This window comes from Lagenorhynchus albirostris, chromosome 3, assembly GCF_949774975.1.
Source record: "Lagenorhynchus albirostris chromosome 3, mLagAlb1.1, whole genome shotgun sequence".
Taxonomy (NCBI): domain Eukaryota; kingdom Metazoa; phylum Chordata; class Mammalia; order Artiodactyla; family Delphinidae; genus Lagenorhynchus; species Lagenorhynchus albirostris.
In genome coordinates this window covers 49725011-49745069 of record NC_083097.1, presented here as the reverse complement: position 1 = coordinate 49745069, position 20059 = coordinate 49725011, and the positions used below count along the sequence as shown (strand labels likewise).

At 37.9% G+C, this 20059-nt stretch overlaps 1 pseudogene; it reads right to left on the bottom strand.

Moving 5' to 3' along the window:
• Window positions 1–8471: 8471 nt before the first annotated feature.
• Window positions 8472–20059, bottom strand: part of LOC132518316 (small ribosomal subunit protein eS12-like) — a 93311-nt pseudogene continuing 81723 nt past the window's right edge.

The following is a 20059-nucleotide window of genomic DNA, read 5'->3' as shown; positions in this document are numbered from 1 at the left end:
CCTGAGCCCTTGGAGCTACCTACTCCACCATTTTTGCTAATGTCACTCAGTTTAATGCCTTTGAGATGCACCTAAGCTCTTGTGTATATCAATAGCTTATTCCTTTTTATTGCTGAGTAGTATTTCAGGATATGGGTCTACCACGGTTTGTTTACCCACTCACCTATGATAGGACATTTGGATTGCTTCCATTTGGGGCTATAATAAATGAAGCTGCTATGAACTATCATGTACAGCTTTGTGTGGACCTAAGTTTTCATTTAGATGGGATGAATGCCCAGGATTATGTATGCTGAGTGACATAGTAAGTGTATGCTTACTTTTTTAAGGAACTGCCTATTTTCCAGAGTGACTATACCATTTCATAGTCCAATCAGTAATGTCTGAGAAGTACACTTTTTCCACATCCTAACCAGTATTTGGTATTGTTACTATTTTTCATTTTAGTTATTCTAATAGGTGTGTACCGGTATCTCATTGTGGTCTTAATTTACATTTCCTTAATAGTTAATGATGTTACACACACACACACACACACACACACACACACACACACACACACTGGAATATTATTCAGCCATGAGAAAAAAAGGAAATCTTGCCATTTGTGACAGTATGGGTGGAACTTGAGTGCACTGTGCTAAGTAAAATAAGTCAGACAGAATAAGACAAACCCTTATGGCTCTTACATGTGGAAACTAAGAAAACCAAACTCACAGAAATAGATAGTTGTATGGTGGCTGTCAGAGGCCAAGGGTGGGGAAAATGAGCAGATGTTTATCAAAGGGTATAAATCGCCAGTTATAAGATGAATAGTTCTGGAGATTCCAAGGTACCACATGGTAACAATAGTTAACAGTACTGTATTATATAATTGCAGATGGCTAAGAAAGAAGGTCTTAAATGTTCTTACCATACATAAGGAATGGTAATTATGTGAGGTAATGGAGATAATAACTAACCTTACTGTGGTAATCACTTTGAATATATGTGTATCAAATTATCATGATGTACATCTTAAACTTATACATGTCAATTATATCTCAATAAAGCTGGAATGAATGAATAAATAAATACATAAAATAACACAGGTTTCTGAGCCTCAAAAAAAACTGTAATGGGATAAGCAAATATATTTAATTAAAAAGACAAGTTGAATTGGAAAGCATATCTCTAAATACATTATATAATTATATGTTATTATATTTATTTTTTTTTTGTGGTATGCGGGCGTCTCACTGTTGTGGCCTCTCCCGTTGTGGAGCACAGGTTCCGGACGCGCAGGCTCAGCGGCCATGGCTCATGGGCCCAGCCGCTCCGCGGCATGTGGGATCTTCCTGGACCAGAGCACGAACCCGTGTCCCCTGCATCGGCAGGCAGACTCTCAACCACTGCACCACCAGGGAAGCCCTATATGTTATTATAGAGACATCTAAAGTACGGTGATTCTGAAAGCTTTGAAAGTAAAAGAATTAGAAGTTTGGTCATTTTGATTATAATTAACCAAAATCACAGCATTATCTGTATACAGACAGAACCAGTTTAGAAAGATTACTAAAAGGATAAAAGATCTACGTTAAAACTTCTGCTTAGGAAAATATACAAGGAAAATGAACCAAAAGGCCAGTTGAAAACTGGGAAAAGTTATTTCCACCGCATATGATAGATGAAGGGTAAGATGTCCTTAACATTGTTAAAAGAAGACTAAAACCCAATAGAAAAAAATTTTTCAAGCAGATCATAGAAAGGGAAATATAAATGGATCTGAATACTTGAGAAGATGCTCAACCTCATTCATTATGTAGCAAGTATAAATCACCACACGGAGAGGCCCTTAGGCTATGTGGAAAGGAAGAGAAGCTCAGCTGAACCCAGTCGTCCAGTTGTCATTTTGAACCTCTAGAAAATACCAGCCACCAGCTGAACAGCAAGTGACCCCAGACAACACCATATGGAAAAGAAGAATAATCCAGCCAAGGCTTTCCCAAATTCCTGACCCATATATTCAAGCACAAATTAAATGATTGTTGAATCTTAAGCCACTCAGATTTAGGGTGATTTGTTATACAGAAATAAGTAAACAGAAATTGGTCCCCAGAAGTGCTACTATAACAAAAAACTAAAACATGTGGCAATGACTTTAGGAACCAGCAGCAGGTAGAAGAAACTGGAAGAGCTTTGAGGACACTATTGATGGAAGGAGAAGGGCACTGAGGCAGTGTCAGCAAAGAGTGGAAGGAAGGGGAAAGAGATACTAAATTGTAGAGTATCTGCCTCTCCAACTTTTCAGTCTGATATATCTTTTTCCCAGTTACAGCTTCCCAAGTAACTGGAAACTGTGTCTTGTCCACCATTCTCTTGACCCCGCCTGAGAAACCTACAATCTAGCTTGTTTTGTGTGCGGATGGGATAGCCTACGCTTCAGAGATGTTTGGCTTCTTTGCCTTTTGTTGGCTACTATTGGTTTGATCAAAAACAGCCACATAACCTGTCAGTGTTAATTCTTAATCCTCATTCCTCATGCTTCCATAGAGACAGAAATGATTTGTACACTACTGACCAGGAGGAGCCAGGTTGACTCTTCTCTGTCCCTCTTCATCCCTTCCTATGGAGGAGGAGACACTTGATGGGATGCTAAGTTCAAGAAAAGAATTCAAGTTCAAGAAAAGAATTCTTTCTGTTGAAAGAATTCAACAGTTGCTCCAGATTCTCTCCTCCATGTCTTTCTGCCTGGAAAGACTGCTGTGTGGTAAGCTTAGCTGGGAAGGCTATGCTGTGAGAGGGGAGACCTGCTGCTGTATCTCTCATTTCTCATTTGGTTCTAAACTATGGTGGAGACAAGGAGGGTATTTACACCCTATTCCCCCAAAATTCAAAACTTCTAAGATGTTTACCTGTATCTTAGTTACAGGAAACTACTCGCTTACTTGACTCTATATCCACTCAATTGCATTCTACAGCAGAGGTTTTTAATCATATAAGCTTAGAAGATCTTTGTGCACCATGAAAATATATGCATAATCTTGTCTTCATTTGTATTTTTTCTAGGAGAGTGTCAGGAGACTGCTCTCATCAGATTGTCCAAGAGGTCCATAACCTAACTCTGGTTAAGAACTAATGCTCTTGAAATATCCTGCTGAGCTCCTATTTCCTATTCCCACACTCTCACCCCACCTCATGCACCTAGTTCTTAATTGCAGAAGTAAAGGATCCTTTCCTCTTTCAGAGTATTCTCTGACTGGTGTTTGCTTTCAAGGATCTTTTGCAATATCAGTGTATCCCAAATTTAGGAAAATAGGAAGGTCGTCTTCACCAAAGCTAAATATGGAAATGAAATTTGACAGTCTACAAGCCCCGGGAACAGATGTGTTTCAAAATTCACACTTTTTCAAACTTTAGAGAAGATGGTGCATATATTCTATGTTACCCAATGCCACCAACAAGGCCTGGAACAGTATTCCATGACCAAACACGTAAGTATTTCTGAAACAAAACATGAATATTCACACCAAGTGGGAGAGAGACTGTAAATAGTGTCACCTCTATTCAGTCAGGTTTTTGCTATAAAATGAGTTACGAAATACTTCTTTTTCAGTGACTTGGGGGGAGCATGTGGTTAAAGAATTGTGAACCTATAACTAAATACCATCACTGCCTTCCTTTAATCTCCCCTTGTCCAAGACTAAATAATTCTAGTTTCTTAAATATTTCTTTGAAAGTCTGTTTGTCATCATCTTAATTATCCCCATAGCTGCCCTGTTTCAGCATAATCTGGCAAACAACAGAACTGAGAACACTGTATATTATTATGCAGTAGGGTTTAAAGGGAAGATTACTTTTGACTTCCTAGGACTGTGATGATACCTGAAAATAGTCAACTTCATATAGCCTCAGGGATAACACAATTTGCTCTGCATCACTCTTCCTAAACTTGATTATTAATCCCTGATCTAAACTCCAGTCTCCAAACATCTGCAAAAGTAATCTTCTTCTTACAGCCCTTGGAAATAGGCCCAGTGATCCTTTTATCCTACAACAAAATAAGCTGTCCAAAAACGGAACAGGCTGTCTTAGAGTATAATGAGTTCCCTTTTATTAGAAGTTTTTAGGTGGAAGCTAGACAATGTAGTGAATGTGCTCATAATACTGAACAAATAAACAATGAAAGTAGTTCATTTAATCCCTATGTGATTGCACATTTCATCTTGTAAAGCCACGGATACAGAGTTCATAACTAAGCCTTGTTCCACATGCTCAAATTTATTAACTCACACTTGGGCAACTAAAGCTATGATCTCAATTGTTTTCTTGCCCACTGGGAGAATGAGTATTCTATTTGGACTCATAGGGTTCTCATATCACAGGACTGCTCTTCCCTAGAAGAGGCAGACAACTAGAATCCGTTTCAATTCAAATCAGTTAATGAGTATTTATTGCTAACTTGCTTGATCTCTAATAAACAGCATAGAGTCTGTTGAGGAGAAATTTATGTGTATATATAATACCTGGAGAACCACACTAAGGACAACATAAGCATCTGTGAAATAATATGGTGAATTCCTTAGGCAAGAATACAGAGAAAATTTAAATTAAGAGTTAAGGCACTCAGATTGAGGAGTCTGAGTCTTGCTACGGACTGGGCCATCTCAGGGCAAAAGAGAAAACTAGATGGCATTTGTAAACAGGGGACCAACCTATTTTTCAACCTTTCTTCCACTGAGTATTCTTGGGTCTTCAGTCCAAAATTCTCACTGGATCTCGTTTTCTTCAAAACTTGATATCAGGAAAAATTCTGATCAGATTATTTTTTTATTTGTATCAGATTCTATTGAGGGTTCAATAGCATTTTGCACAGTGCTAGACCCCTTAATAAACCCTAAATAAATTGTAGCAATTATTATAAAGCATTGTATTTCTAAGGGTATTATCAAGAGATAAAAAGTTGTAATACAATAAAAAAGAGCTTAAATGATGTATTATTATATGATTATTAAAAAGTTGCAAAAAGACATGTAATATATTAACTTTGAAACACACAGAAAATTGCTATAAGCTCAGATATATGTGGTGAAAAATATATAACCGTATATGGGAAATCTACTCTCCCACATAACAATAGTGATTTTTCTCTGGGAAAGAAGGACGTGGAACTGTGCCTATAATATTATCTTTAAAAATTCAAACAAGGTATATACATTCTCTTCATAAACATTTGGCAACACATTGTGTGGGTCGGGGATGACAAGAGAAAATGGCCAAAGATAACAAAGTCCTTTGACTAGATTCCATTAGACAATCAATAATTCTTAAACATCATCTATATTCAAGTCCATAGTGGTGCTATGGCTGCTCCAACATGAACATGACAGAATCCTTGCCCCTGAGATGTTTGTGTTCTTACTCAGACACAGAAAACAACCAGGAATGATGTACAGTCCTTTGGAAATTGATGACCCCTCAATATGAACAACATCTAGCATGTTGTAGTAACCAGAAATGCTTGCTTTATCAAAATTGGGCACTGTTTCAGGCCACATTTCCAAATATACTTCTGCCTACGTGCAGTCCAGTACAGTGAAATAAAATCAGGGTTTTCAGATGAGTATCCTGTGTTTAAGTCTTGGCCCTCATGCTAGACAGGCCATAGAAAAGTCCTTTTACTTCTTTAAGGCCTCAGTCTGTTCATCTGTAAGTTAGGGATCAGTAGTAATACCTGTATTACAGTTATTGTGGTTATTAAATATAGTAATTTTTTTCTAAAAGAAGTTCTTGATTGTACATAAATTGCTATACAAAAAAATTTTAGCACCAAGTAAGTACCCAGCACCATACTAAGTACTAATAATTCAGAGATAAATAAAATATGGACTTTGTCCTCAAGAAACTTATAGGCTGTTTTGAGAAATACTGATAACTAACTGTAAAACAAGGTATGATAAATGGTAACAACTTGTTATGAAGATCCAAAAGAGGGAGAGATTAATTAGGAAAGTAGGCAGATGAATGAGTCATAAAGATAACAAATAAGATGTTCCATATGAACTGTAAAGAATGACTAAAATTTGTTGAGTCAGCTGAAATTAAGGCAAGCTCATCATGAACTAAGGTTAGGAGATGGGCCAAAGCACTTGGAGAATAGTGAGATGGCCTTGTGTCTAGAGTAGGGGGTACATGGTAACAAAAAGTGGCAGACAAGTTCTCAGAATGAGGTTGTGCCTGATTTTAAAAGATATTGATGTGAAAAGAGTCAGGACCACGTTTGTTGGCCATGTGGGGCCATCAGAGCTTTTTGAGCAAGAGAGAAAATAATACCACCTTGGTTTTAGGAAAATTAATTTTTTGAAGACAGTATAAATGACAAATTGAAAAACCCAAATTGGGTATATTAGTAAGGATTATTTTTTGGCTCTAACCTGGATGAGGGATGATGTGACACTGGACAGAGCAAGAGATTGGGGCAGGGTTGTTTCAAGAGAATGGATGAATTGGAGAGCTATCTCAGAGGAAAATGAGATACACTTCATAACTGATTGTATATGGAAAGTGAAAGAAGTCAAAGATGACTCGAGGCTTCCACCAGGGGAACTGTGTGGATAGTAGTGCCATTAACCAAGACAATGCCCAGACAGAGAGATGTGTTTTGGAAAACGGAAGGGAATGAGTTCAATTTGGGGTAAGTTGAGTTTGACAAGCCAGCAGGATATCCAGATGGAAATGCCCAGAAGGCTGGGCACAGATGCAAAGTGAACAATTTACTTTGCCATTCTTTCCTCCACTGCAAAATGGATGGGATATTGCTTGCCACTTCTCTCCAAGGACCGTGGAGAGGATTAATGAGGCAGTGTTCACATTTATTCCACACCGAGGATCAGTGAGAGCTTGGCAAAATATTACGTTGAGTCCCATTATGTTAACTTGGAAACAAAGCGGCTTTGATATGAAAGCCATTGAAGGAGGAGAATGCAAACTACAAGGCAACTTTGTAGAATATAATTGTACTTCAGGCAGCCAGTCCAAGTACTGCCTTGATGTGGGTGAGCACTAACCTGTTTCCAGCTGAAGGCAAAGAAAGTGAAGCAGCCTTCCTATTGTCTGCATTTTCTTTTTGAATTCCTTCCCAAAGTCACCAGGACTCAGCCCAGATGTGAGCTCAGGAATTAGTTAAATAGAAAACTTACAACACTTTCTTGTGAAACTCATCTCACAATTTCTCCCATCATCAATAACACTGATTTCTGAAGCAAGCTACTGTTAGCTGCCTCTGTCCTATATAAAAGTAACTTTGTTTTATAAATAAGTTCCACAAATAAGTGATATCATATGATATTTGTCTTTCTCTGTCTGATTTACTTCACTTAGTATGATCTCTAGGTCCATCAATGTTGTTTGTGAATGGCATTATTTCATTCTCTTTTATGGCTGAGTAATGTTAGAAAAAAAATTTTATGGTTACCAAAGGGGCAAAAGGGGTTTTGGATTAAGAGATACACACTACTACACATAAAATAGATTAAAAAAAACAAGGACTTACTGTATAGCACAGGGAACTATATTCAATATCTTGCAATAACCTAAATTTAATGGAAAAGAATCTGAAAAAGAATATATATTCTTTACACCTGAAACTAACACAACATTGTAAATCAACTATACTTCAATAAAAAAAATTGAAAAAGAAAAAGTAACTTTGTGTTGGCTCATATGCCAGTGATTAACTGGCAACACTGAGGTCACCAGGTAACATAAGCTTGAGACCACTGCCAAGCCAGCGACTCATATCTGACATGTTCCTTCTAAAATGTGGACTCAGGCAGTTCCTTCTAAAATGGAACCTTCCAGAATATTTCAAAACCTTTTAATTTACAAATTTTATTTCCTCTTCCTACACTTCAGAGAGGGCAGAGAAACAAAACACAGAATGAAAGATATATGATACAATAGAAAGAACATGTTCTCTGAGGGTTCTGACAGATCTGATTTCCAATTTGCCATTTACTGTGTCCCCTTGGTTCTGGTCTTTCTGGGCCTCAATGTCCTTAGTTGTAAACTGCAGTGTCATAAGGATTGAATTCTTGCCACTTGTTATCTCTACGACCTAGTGCAGATTACTGAGATTCTTTCTGCTTCAGTTTTCTCTTCCATCAAATGAGGATAATGTTACCTGCCATAGTTTATGTAAGAGTTGGATGAAATAAAATTAGTCTTTAGCTTTGGTTCTGACACATAGTTATTTCTAAATAAATGGCAGCTGTTATACTGGTGGCAGTGGTACTTCTGCTGCTGATGTGCTAATATGAAGCAGATGGCTCATTAAAGGTCCTCAATAAATGTAAATTTAACTATGGAGTGTGAGTAGGGATATCACTATAAGTAGCTCCCATGTGATTCAGGTTACAATATACATCAGTGGTCATTTTATTTAATTTTAATTTTTTTTTTTTGAGGAACAAGAGCCCAGTGTTTTTATTTGATCATTTCTTGCATTTGAAGTACTCCTCGATGGCATCCTTGGCCTGAGCCTCTTTGCCACAGCCCTTAACCACCACACAACTGCAACCAACCGCTTTACGGGTTTTCCCTCTCTGTCAGTTTTACAGAGGCCTACCCATCCCCCTAGTTTCTTGTTGTCATCAACCTTAATCAGGTTGATTTGGTGCTCAGCACAAAGGGCCTCCACCAACTTGACATACATAGGCTCATCACAGTTGGATGCAAGCACGCAGAGATGGGCTTGACGCTTGTCTAAGGCTTTGGCAGTTTCGCATATTCCACGTGCTAGGCCATCGTGGATGAGGTTGGTCTTCAGCACCTCTTGCAGAGCAGGATTAACGTCCATTACACCTCCAGCAGCAGTGCCTTCCTCGGCCCTGGCGGTGGGTTATGGGTGGAGCCGAATCTTAAGTGCACCCGAGCCTCAGTCTCCGCGCGACTCCGTGGCATTAGTGGTCATTTTAAATAGGAATAGAAATCACCAAAGGACAGCCTTGGGTGGATAAAAGTATATTACCTGCTTTGCCTTGGCTTTCAATGAGGAAACCTAATAAGTTGGATATTTTTTTAAATACTAAAATAAAATAAAATAAAACTTTGGAATTAAAAAAATAGTTATGGTAGAGCCAATTTCTTCATCTTCAGTGGTGGTTTCCCAGCTGCTCATAGTGAGGGTCTTCAAAGCAGGCCCAAGGAGCCTCTCTTGGCCTCATCCTAAGAAAACCTCTGTATATGAGATGTAAATGATGTTGGGGATATCCTGAGTAGCTGAGAAAATCAGCAGAGATGACAAGACAAAAACAGATGCCTCCCAACTTCAATTCCAGTGGTTTCAGGAACAGGTGGAGACATCTATGAAAGTCAGAAACACTTTCTTTTGCAACAACTTTCCTCTCTTTATTAGAAAAATAGGTGGATTCTTGTCTAGTATTGTATTTGTTGCCATGTTGGCACTTTAGAATAGCTAAACCTTATATTCCTTATAAACAAGGTCATTTGAGAAAGATTTAGGAAGTAGGCAAAGATTGCCTCTTTCCTTCCTTTCCTGAAGTTCAGGTTGTTGGAACTAGAACTAACGCTCCCTTTTCATCCAAACCTAAGTCCACTACTAATCTGGAGCAGATTTACTAGCTGTTTCTTCTAAAGACTGCTGTTTCTGCACGTACCTAATTTTAGAGGATTCTCAAACATCCCCTGCCATTGCCTTCCCCACCCTATCATCCTGTGCCTCAGAAAAGATCCAGTAATCTGTATGTCCTCAGGAAATAGGAATTTATTGTGTTTCATCCCCCAGAAGTACCTACTATATTTCCTGGAAAAAAGAATAATTGGTCTTAATGATGTCAATTCTGCTTAATCTTTTATTACATTTCATTAGAATTTGGAAGAGGTAGTTCACATCTCTCTTCCACTGCACCCCTCCCTGCAACCCTTCTAAAGACAGAATTTTAAGCAGGATGGCATCTAGGGAAGAAGGGAAGAAATATACAGTAGAATAAGCCTTTCTCACCACCTCTTTAAGCCCTACCATGGGCACCATGATTTATTCCATCTCTTTATAAGACCTGTATTTGTTATATGAAAACAAAAAGTAAGCACTTCCCTGGTGGTCCAGTGGTTAAGAATCTGCCTTGCAATGCAGGGGACATGGGTTCGAACTGTGGTCAGGGACCTAGGATCCCACATGTCGCAGGGCAACTAAGCCTGTGTGCCTCAACTACTGAACCCACACGCTCTAGAGCCCATGTGCCACAACTAGAGAGAAGCCCACTCACCACAATGAAAGATCCCATAGGCCGCAACTAATACCTGACACAGCCAGATAGACAGAATTGATTTTTTTAATACTTTTTAAAAATAAATTTATTTATTTATTTCTGTATTTATTTTTGGCTACATTGGGTCTTCGTTGTTGCGTGCAGGCTTTCTCTAGTTGCGGTGAGCGAGGGCTACTCTTCATTGCGGTGGGCAGGCTTCTCATTGCGGTGGCTTCTCTTGTTGCGGAGCATGGGGTCTAGGCACACAGGCTTCAGTAGTTGTGGCACGCGGGCTTCAGTAGTTGTGGCTTGTGGGCTGTAGAGCGCAAGCTCAGTAGTTGTGATGAATGGGCTTAGTTGCTCTGTGGCACGTGGGATCTTCCGGGCCCAGGACTCGAACCCGTGTCCCCTGCATTGGCAGGTGGATTCTTAACCACTGCACCACCAGGAAAACCCCAGAACTGATTTTTTTAAAAAAGGAAAATAAAAACTATACATAATAACAGCAATGACTATAATTCGAGCCAAACAAATTAGTTTCAAGCACCCTAATGCAAGTTGTTGGATTTGTGAATGGTAAGGAACCTGCAATGGAAACAGGAAAATTTATATCAGACTCAAAATCAGTCTCATATTTAGGATGTGCTTTTTGTTATATATGTCCTGAAAGCTATTCTTCCAGGCAGGATGTCAAATTCTTCCATTAACTAACCTGTTGCCTTGCTGAATAGAGGAGTGAAATAAACATTTAGAAGTGTTTATTTTGATTTCCATTGTTAGCACCAAAGTTTCAAGGTTAAGATGTTGCCTTTTATTTTTGTACAATGTTGCTATTAAAGTTGTTGCACTTTCAAAGGTGATTGTGCAGTTGGCCAACTAACTGCTGTGGAGGTATAACTTTTACCAGTTACACTGATAATTAATATTTTCACACAGAATTTTGTTCTAAAGAATATCAATGTTAGAAATGATTTGTAAAACTATAAATTCATTTGACTGACTTCATTAAAATATTGCTGCCAAACTCTAGATATCATAGAAACAAAATAAAGAAGGATTATTATCAAAGGTGAAAGTGCCTGGAAAGAACAAGAAGTATGCAAATACTAGTGTATTATCATAATGTTCCTCAAAAAAAAATGCATTATAAATTTTTTTCCATACCTGGTCCCAAACATGGATTTTTAATGTAGGTTAAGCAAAAGTCATATGTAATAAAACCATTATGATAAGGATTATAACAATAAAAAACATGAAAATAAATGAAAGTCATGTATCATTTATGGTTAAGAATATAATCTTAAAGTGAGAAATTAAGTCTTATAACTGATTAGAAATTGTAGTGTTGAGATTCATGGCAGCCAAAATAAAGAGGAAATCATTTGCTCAGGAGACACAATTTTACCTAGCATTAAACTCTAAGAGGAACTTAAAAATTTTTCTTTATATAAAGAACATTTAACTAGCTATTGAGCAATGAATTAAATAGCTGTTTTACAAAAGATATGGAAACTATATTCATGTAACTGAGTTTTACACAAATTTACAACAAAAAAAATTGCCAAGAAAATAGTAAAATCATATTTCCATTAAGAGTTTCTACCTGGCTCTAAAACAATGCAATCCACAGGTGCTGTTTTATTTATTTATTTTATTTTTTGCTGTATGCGGGCCTCTCACTGTTGTGGCCTCTCCTGTTGTGGAGCACAGGCTCCGGACGCACAGGCTCAGCAGCCGTGGCTCACGGGCCTAGCCGCTCCACGGCATGTGGGATCTTCCCGGACCGGGGCACGAACCTGTGTCCCCTGAATCAGCAGGTGGACTCTCAACCACTGCACCACCAGGGAAACCCCCACAGGTGCTGTTTTAGGTAGCTTAATTGATAACAGGAAAAAAAAGCTCTCAACAAAAGAGGTCACTGCTTTACGTTTGAAACAAAAAGTTTAATGGATTATCTGGTAAGCAAGAGAGATCTGTATGAACAGAGCTCAGCATTACTGATCAAAGCAAGTTGCTGATCTTATACAGGGTTTGGGGAAGCAGAGATTTTGGGGACTGTTAGACTTTCAGAACTCGGAATGACTCAGAATTAGTTGATCTTTAGTAGTTATGGAAGTGTCTCTAAAAGTGGAAGCATTTCAAGCGGTAGAAGTGTCTCTAAAAGTCAGTCATAGTGAGGCTATTGCTGATTGCCTGGCCTTCAGCCAAGTGATGATGTTCCCAGTGGATAGCTTTCAGAAGTGTAGTTAAAGAAGCAAATTTACAGGGATTGATTGAGATGGATTATGACCAACTTTTTTGAGTTTGAAGTACAAGAAGTTTTTCTTCTCAGAGCAGAGAATCTAGAAATGGATCATTATTTCTCCCCAACTTAACTTGGATAGGATTTTTAAGAAGTTCATTAGTAGTCAATTTGGATTTTAGTTCTTACTGAGTCCCTGAATAACAGATGTTATATGTTTGAGAGGAAATCAACATAACTTTGGAAACCAGATGTGTAGGTAATAAAGTTAACATATTGTTATAAAAAAGTGAAAAATCTACATTGTTACTTTTCTATATGCCAGCAGTGAACAATAGGAATTTGAAATTAAAGGTACAAGCATTTGTCTTAGTGCCAAAAAATAATAATACTTGGGCATAAGGGTAAAAAAAGAAGTACAAGGTCTATATTAGGAAACCAAAAAACTGATAAAAGAAATTAAACAAAAAAATCTACACAAGTGGAGAGATATTCCATGTTCATGGATAGAAAAAGTCAATATTTTTAGAATTTCAGATCTTCCCAACTTGATTTATAGAGTCAACAGAATCCCAATCAAAATCAACCCCTTATATAGCTACTAGGAAAATTAAAAGACAAAAGTAGTAAAATCATCTATATCCACAATAAGTAGTTAAAGGAAACAAAAAAATGTAAAATATGATATCAGAACATTAAATATACAGGAAGGGGAGTAAAAATGCAGGGTTGTTAAAATACCTTCAAACTAAAGAAATCAGCAACTTGAATTATGTATATAACGGTAACACAAACCAAAAATCTGTAATAGATACACATGCAAAAAGAGAAAGGAATCCAAATATAACACTAAAAATAGTCAGCAAATCATAAGGGGGTAGAGAGTAAAAGAAGAAGAAAAGAACAACTGCAAAAACAACCCAAAAAATGGAAATAAGTACATACTTATCAATAATTACTTTAAATGTAAATGAACCAAATGTTCCAATCAAAAGACACTGAGTGGCTGAATGAATACAAAAACAAGGTCCACATGTATGCCACCTACAGAGGATTCACTTCAGATCTAAAGACACACACACACTGAAAGTGAGGGGATGGAAAAAGTATAAATGGGAAATAGAAAGAAAACCATGATAGCAATTTAATATCAGATGAAATAGACTTTAAAATGAAGACTGTAATAAGAGACAAAGAAAGACATTATAAAATGATCAGGGGAGCAATCCAAGAACATATATCAATTGTAAATATATACGCACCCAACAAAGGAGCACCTACACACATAAAACAAATATTAACAGACATAAAGGTAGAAAGTGACAGTAAAACAATAATGGTAGAGGACTTTAACACCCCACTTACATCAATGGACAGATGATCCAGCGAGAAAATGCTGGCCTTAAATGACATTAGACCAGCTGTACTTAACAGATATAGAGAGAAAACATTCCATGCAAAGCAGCAAAACACACATTCGTTTCAAGGGCACATGGAACATTCTCCAGAGTAGATCACATGCCAGACCACAAAACAGGTATCAATAAATTTAAGAGGATTGAAATCATATCAAGAATCTTTTCTGACCACAACACTATGAGAATAGATATCAACTGCAAGAAAAAAAATAGCAAAAGACACAAACACATGGAGGCTAAACTATATGCTACTAAACAGGCAATGGGTTACTTAAGAAATCAAAAAATACATGGAGACAAAAGAAAAGGAAAACCCAACGATCCAAAGTCTATGGGACAGGAGGAGACCTTCAAGATGGTGGAGGAATAAGACATGGAGGTCACCTTCCTCCCAACAAATACATCACAAATACATCTACATGTGGAACAACTTCTACAGAACACGTACTGAATGCTGGCAGAAGACCTCAGACTTCCCAAAAGGCAAGAAACTCCCCACGTACCTGGGTAGGGCAAAAGAAAAAAGAAAAGACAAAAGAATAGGGGTGGGACCTGCACCTCTGGGAGGGAGCTGCGAAGGAGGAAAAGCTTCCACACATTATGAAGCCCCTTCACTGGCGGAGACGGGGGGTGGGCGGGGGCAGGGGGAAGCTTCGGAGCCACAGAGGAGAGCATAGCAACAGGGGTGTAGAAGCCAATGTGGAGAGATTCCCACACAGAGGATCGGTACTGACCAGCACTCACCAGCCTGAGAGGCTTGTTTTCTCACCTGCCAGGACAGGTGGGGACTGGGAGCTGAGGCTCCAGCTTCAGAGGTCAGATCCCAGGGAGAGGACTGGGGTTGGCTGTGTGAACACAGCCTGAAGGGGGCTAGTGCACCACAGCTAGCCAAGAGGGAGTCCAGGAAAAAGTCTGGAACTGCCTAAGAGTCAAGAGACCATTGTTTCGGGGTATGCTTGGAGAGGGGATTCAGAGCACTGCCTAAATGAGCTCCAGAGACCAGAGATGGGGATGAAACACTAAGGCTGCTGCTGCAGCCACCAAGAAGACTGTGTGCAAGCACAGGTCACTATCCACACCTCCCCTCCTAGCAGCCTGTGCAGCCCATCACTGCCAGGGTCCTGTGAAACAGGGACAAATTCCCCGGGAGAACACCTGGCATGCCTCATGCTGTTACAATGTCACATGAGCCTCTGCCGCCAGAGGCTTGCTCCGCATTCCATAGCCCTCCCTCCCACCAGCCTGAGTGAGCCAGAGCCCCCTAATCAGCTGCCACTTTAACCCTGTCCTGTCAGAGCGAAGAACAGATGCCATCAGGCAAGCTACATGCAGAGGTGGGGCCAAATCCGAAGGTGAACCCCAGGAGCTGTGTGAACAAAGAAGAGAAAGGGAAATCTCTCCCAGCAGCCTAAGGAGCAGTGGATTAAATCTTCACAAGCAACTTGATGTACCCTACATCTCTGGAATACCTGAATAGAGAACGAATCATCCCCAAATTGAGGTGGTTTACTTTGGGGGCAACAGTAGACTTGGGGCTTGTTTTCTGAATCTAATTTGTTTCTGGTTTTATGTTTATCTTAGTTTAGTATTTAGAGTTTATTATCATTGGTAGATTTGTTTACTGATTTGGTTGCTCTCTTCCTTTTCATTTTTTTATATATAGATATATTTTTTTTTCCTTTTTCTCTTTTTGTGAGTGTGTATGTGTATGCTTCTTTGTGTGATTTTGTCTGTATAGCTTTGCTTTTATATTTGCCCTAACGTTCTGTTTATACTTTTTTTTGGGGGGGGGGTATACTTTTTAGCACTTGTTATGATTGGTGGATTTCTTTTTTGGTTTGGTTGCTCTCTTCTTTCTTTCTTTCTTTTTTTCTTTTTTTAATTACTTTTTAATATTTTTTAATTTTTAATAACTTTTTTATTTTAATAACTTGTATTTTATTTTTTCTTTCATTCTTTCTTTCTCCCATTTCTTTTCAGTGGTGTGGCTAACGGGGTCCTGGTGTTCCAGCCGGGTGTCAGGCCTGTGCCTCTGAGGTGGGAGAGCCGAGTTCAGGACACTGGTCCACCAGAGACCTCCTGGTTCCACGTAATATCAAACGGTGAAAGCTCTCCCAGAGATCTCCATCTCATTGCGAAGACCCAACTCCACTCAACGATGAGCAAGCTACAGTGCTGAACACCCTATGCCAAACAACTAGCACGACAGGAACACAACCACACCCATTAGCAGAGAGTTGGCTAAAATCATAATACAGTCACAGGCACACCAAAACACACCACTGGACATGATTCTGCCCACCAGAAAGACAAGATCCAAACTCATCCACCAGAACACAGGGACCAGTCCCCTCCACAAGGAAGCCTACACAACCCACTGAACCAACCTTAGGCATTGGGGGCAGACACCAACAAAAATGGGAACTAAAAGCCTGCAGCCTTCAAAAAGAAGACCTTAAACACAGTAACTTAAAATGAGAAGACAAAGAAACACACAGGAGATGAAGGGGCAAGGTAAAAACCCATCAGATCAAACAAATGAAGAGGAAATAGGCAGTCTATATGAAAAAGAATTCAGAGTAATGATAGTAAAGATGATCCAAAATCCTGGAAATAGAATGGAGAAAACACAAGAAACGTTTAACAAGGACTTAGAAGAACTAAAGAGCAAACAAACAAGGATGAACAACACAATAAATGGATTTAAAAATAATCTAGAAGGAATCAATAGCAGAATAACTGAGGAAGAAGAAAGAGAAGTGACCTGGAAGATAAAATAGTGGAAATAACTACCACAGAGCAAAATAAAGAATAAAGGATGAAAGAATTGAGGACAGTCTCAGAGACTTCTGGAACAACTCTAAATGCACCAATATTCGAATTATAGTGTTCCCAGAAGAAGAGAAAAAGAAAGGAACTGAGAAAATATTTGAAGAGATTATAGTTGAAAAATACCTTAATATGTGAAAGGAAATACTCAATCAAGTCCAGGAAGTGCAGAGATAAATCCAGGAGAAACACGCCAAGACACATATTAATCAAACTATCAAAAATTAAATATAAAGAAAAAATATTAAAAGCAGCAAGGGAAAAACAACAAATAACACACAAGAGAATCCCAATAAGGTTAACAGCTGATCTTTCAGCAGAAATTCTGCAAGCCAGAAGGGAGTCACAGGACATATTTAAAGTGATGAAAGGGAAGAATCTACAACCAAGATTACTCTACCCAGCAAGGATCTCATTCAGATTCGACAGAGAAATTAAAACCTTTACAAACAAGCAAAAGTTAAGAGAATTCAGCACTACCAAACCACCTTTACAACAAATGCTAAAGGAACTTTTCTAGGCAGGAAACACAACAGAAGGAAAAGAACTACAATAACAAACCCAAAACAATTAAGAAAATGGTAATAGGAACATATATATCAATAACTACCTTAAATGTAAATGGATTAAATGCTCCAACCAAAAGACACATTTTGGCTGAATGGAAACAAAACCAAGACCCATATACATGCTATCTACAAGAGACCCACTTCAGACCTAGGGACACATACAAACTGAAAGTGAGGGGACAGAAAAAGATATTCCACGCAAATTGAAATCAAAAGAAAGCTGGAGTAGCAATTCTCATATCAGACAAAATAGACTTTAAAATAAAGACTATTACAAGAGACAAAGAAGGATACTACATAATGATCAAGGGATAAATCCAAGAAGAAGATATAACAATTGTAAATATTTATGCACCCAACATAGGAGCACCTCAATACATAAGGCAAATGCTAACAGCCATAAAAGGGGAAATCAACAGTAACACAATCACAGTAGGGGACTTTAACACCCCACTTTCACCCATGGACAGATCATCCAAAATGAAAATAAATAAGGAAACACAAGCTTTAAATGATACATTAAACAAGATGGACTTAATTGATATTTATAGGACATTCCATACAAAAACAACAGAATACACATTATTCTCAAGTGCTCATGGAACATTCTCCAGGATAGATCATATCTTGGGTCACAAATCTAGCCTTGGTAAATTTCAAAAAGATAATTGAAATCATATCAAGTACCTTTTCCGACCACAATGCTATGAGACTAGATATCAATTACAGGAAAAAATATGTAAAAAATACAAATACATGCAGGCTAAACAATACAATACTAAATAACCAAGAGATCACTGAAGAAATCAAAGAGGTAATCAGAAAATACCTAGAAACAAATGACAATGAAAACATGATGAACCAAAATCTATGGGATGCAGCAAAAGCAGTTCTAAGAGGGAAGTTTAAAGCAATACAATCCTACCTCAAGAAACAAGAAACATCTCAAATAAAGAACCTAAACATACACCTAAAGCAATTAGAGAAAGAAGAAAAAAAAAACAAAAAACCAAAGTCAGCAGAAGGAAAGAAATCATGAAGATCAGATCAGAAATAAATGAAAAAGAAATGAAGGAAACAATAGCAAAGATCACTAAAACTAAAAGCTGGTTCTTTGAGAAGATAAACAAAATTGATAAACCATTAGCCAGACTCATGAAGAAAAAAAGGGAGAAGACTCAAATCAATAGAATTAGAAATAAACAATAAGTAACAACTGACACTGCAGAAATACAAAGGATCATGAGAGATTACTACAAGCAACTATATGCCAATAAAATGGACAACCTGGAAGAAATGGACAAATTCTTAGAAAGGTATAAACTTCCAAGACTGAACCAGGAAGAAATAGAAAATATGATCAGACCAAACACAAGTAATGAAATTGAAACTGTGATTAAAAATCTTCCAACAAACAAAAGTCCAGGACCAGATGCCTTCACAGGTGAATTTTATCAACATATAGAGAAGAGATAACACCCATCCTTCTCAAACTCTTCCAAAAAATTGCAGAGGAAGGAACACTCCCAAACTCATTCTATGAGGCCACCATCACCCTGATACCAAAACCAGACAAAGATACTACAAAAAAAGAAAACTACAGACCAATATCACTGATGAATATAGATGCAAAAATCCTCAACAAAATACTAGCAAACAGAATCCAACAACACATTAAAAGGATCATACACCAAGATCAAGTGGAATTTATCCCAAGGATGTAAGAATTCTTCAATATATGCAAATCAATCAATGTGATATACCATATTAACAAATTGAAGAATAAAAACCATATCATCATCTCAATAGATGCAGAAAAAGCTTTTGACAAAATTCAACACCCATTTATGATAAAAACTCTCTAGAAAGTGGGCATAGAGGGAACCTACCTCAATATAATAAAGGCCATATATGACAAACCCGCAGCAAATATTATTCTCAATGGTTAAAAACTGAAAGCACTTCCACTAAGATCAGGAACAAGACAAGGATGTCCACTCTGGCCACTATTATTCAACATAGTTTTGGAAGTCCTAGTCATGGCAAACAGAGAATAAAAAGAAATAAAAGGAATACAAAACAACAACAACAAAAAAAAACAACCCAATCCAAAAATGGGCAGAAGACCTAAATAGACATTTCTCCAAAGAAGATATACTGATTGCCAACAAACACATGAAAAGATGCTCAACATCACTAATCATTAGAGAAATGCAAATCAAACTACAATGAGGTATCATGTGACACCACTCAGAATGGCCATCATGAAAAAGTCTACAAAGAATAAATGCTGGAGAGGGTGTGGAGAAAAGGGAACACTCTTGCAGTGTTGGTGGGAATGTGAATTGGTTCAGCCACTATGGACAACAGTATGGAGGTTCCTTAAAAAACTAAAACTAGAACTACCATATGACCCAGTAATCCCACTACTGGGCATATACCCTGAGAAAACCATAATTCAAAAAGAGCCATGTACCACAATGTCCATTGCAGCTCTATTTACAATAGCCAGGACATGGAAACAATGTAAGTGTCCATCAACAGATGAATGGATGAAGAAAATGTGGTGCATATATACAATGGAATATTACTCAGCCTTAAAAAAATGAAATTGAGTTATTTGTAGTGAGGTGGATGGACCTAGAGTCCATCATACAGAGCGAAGTAAGTCAGAAAGAGAAAAACAAATATCATATGCTAACAAATATATACAGAATCTTAAAAAAAATGGTTCTGATGAACATTGGGGCAGGA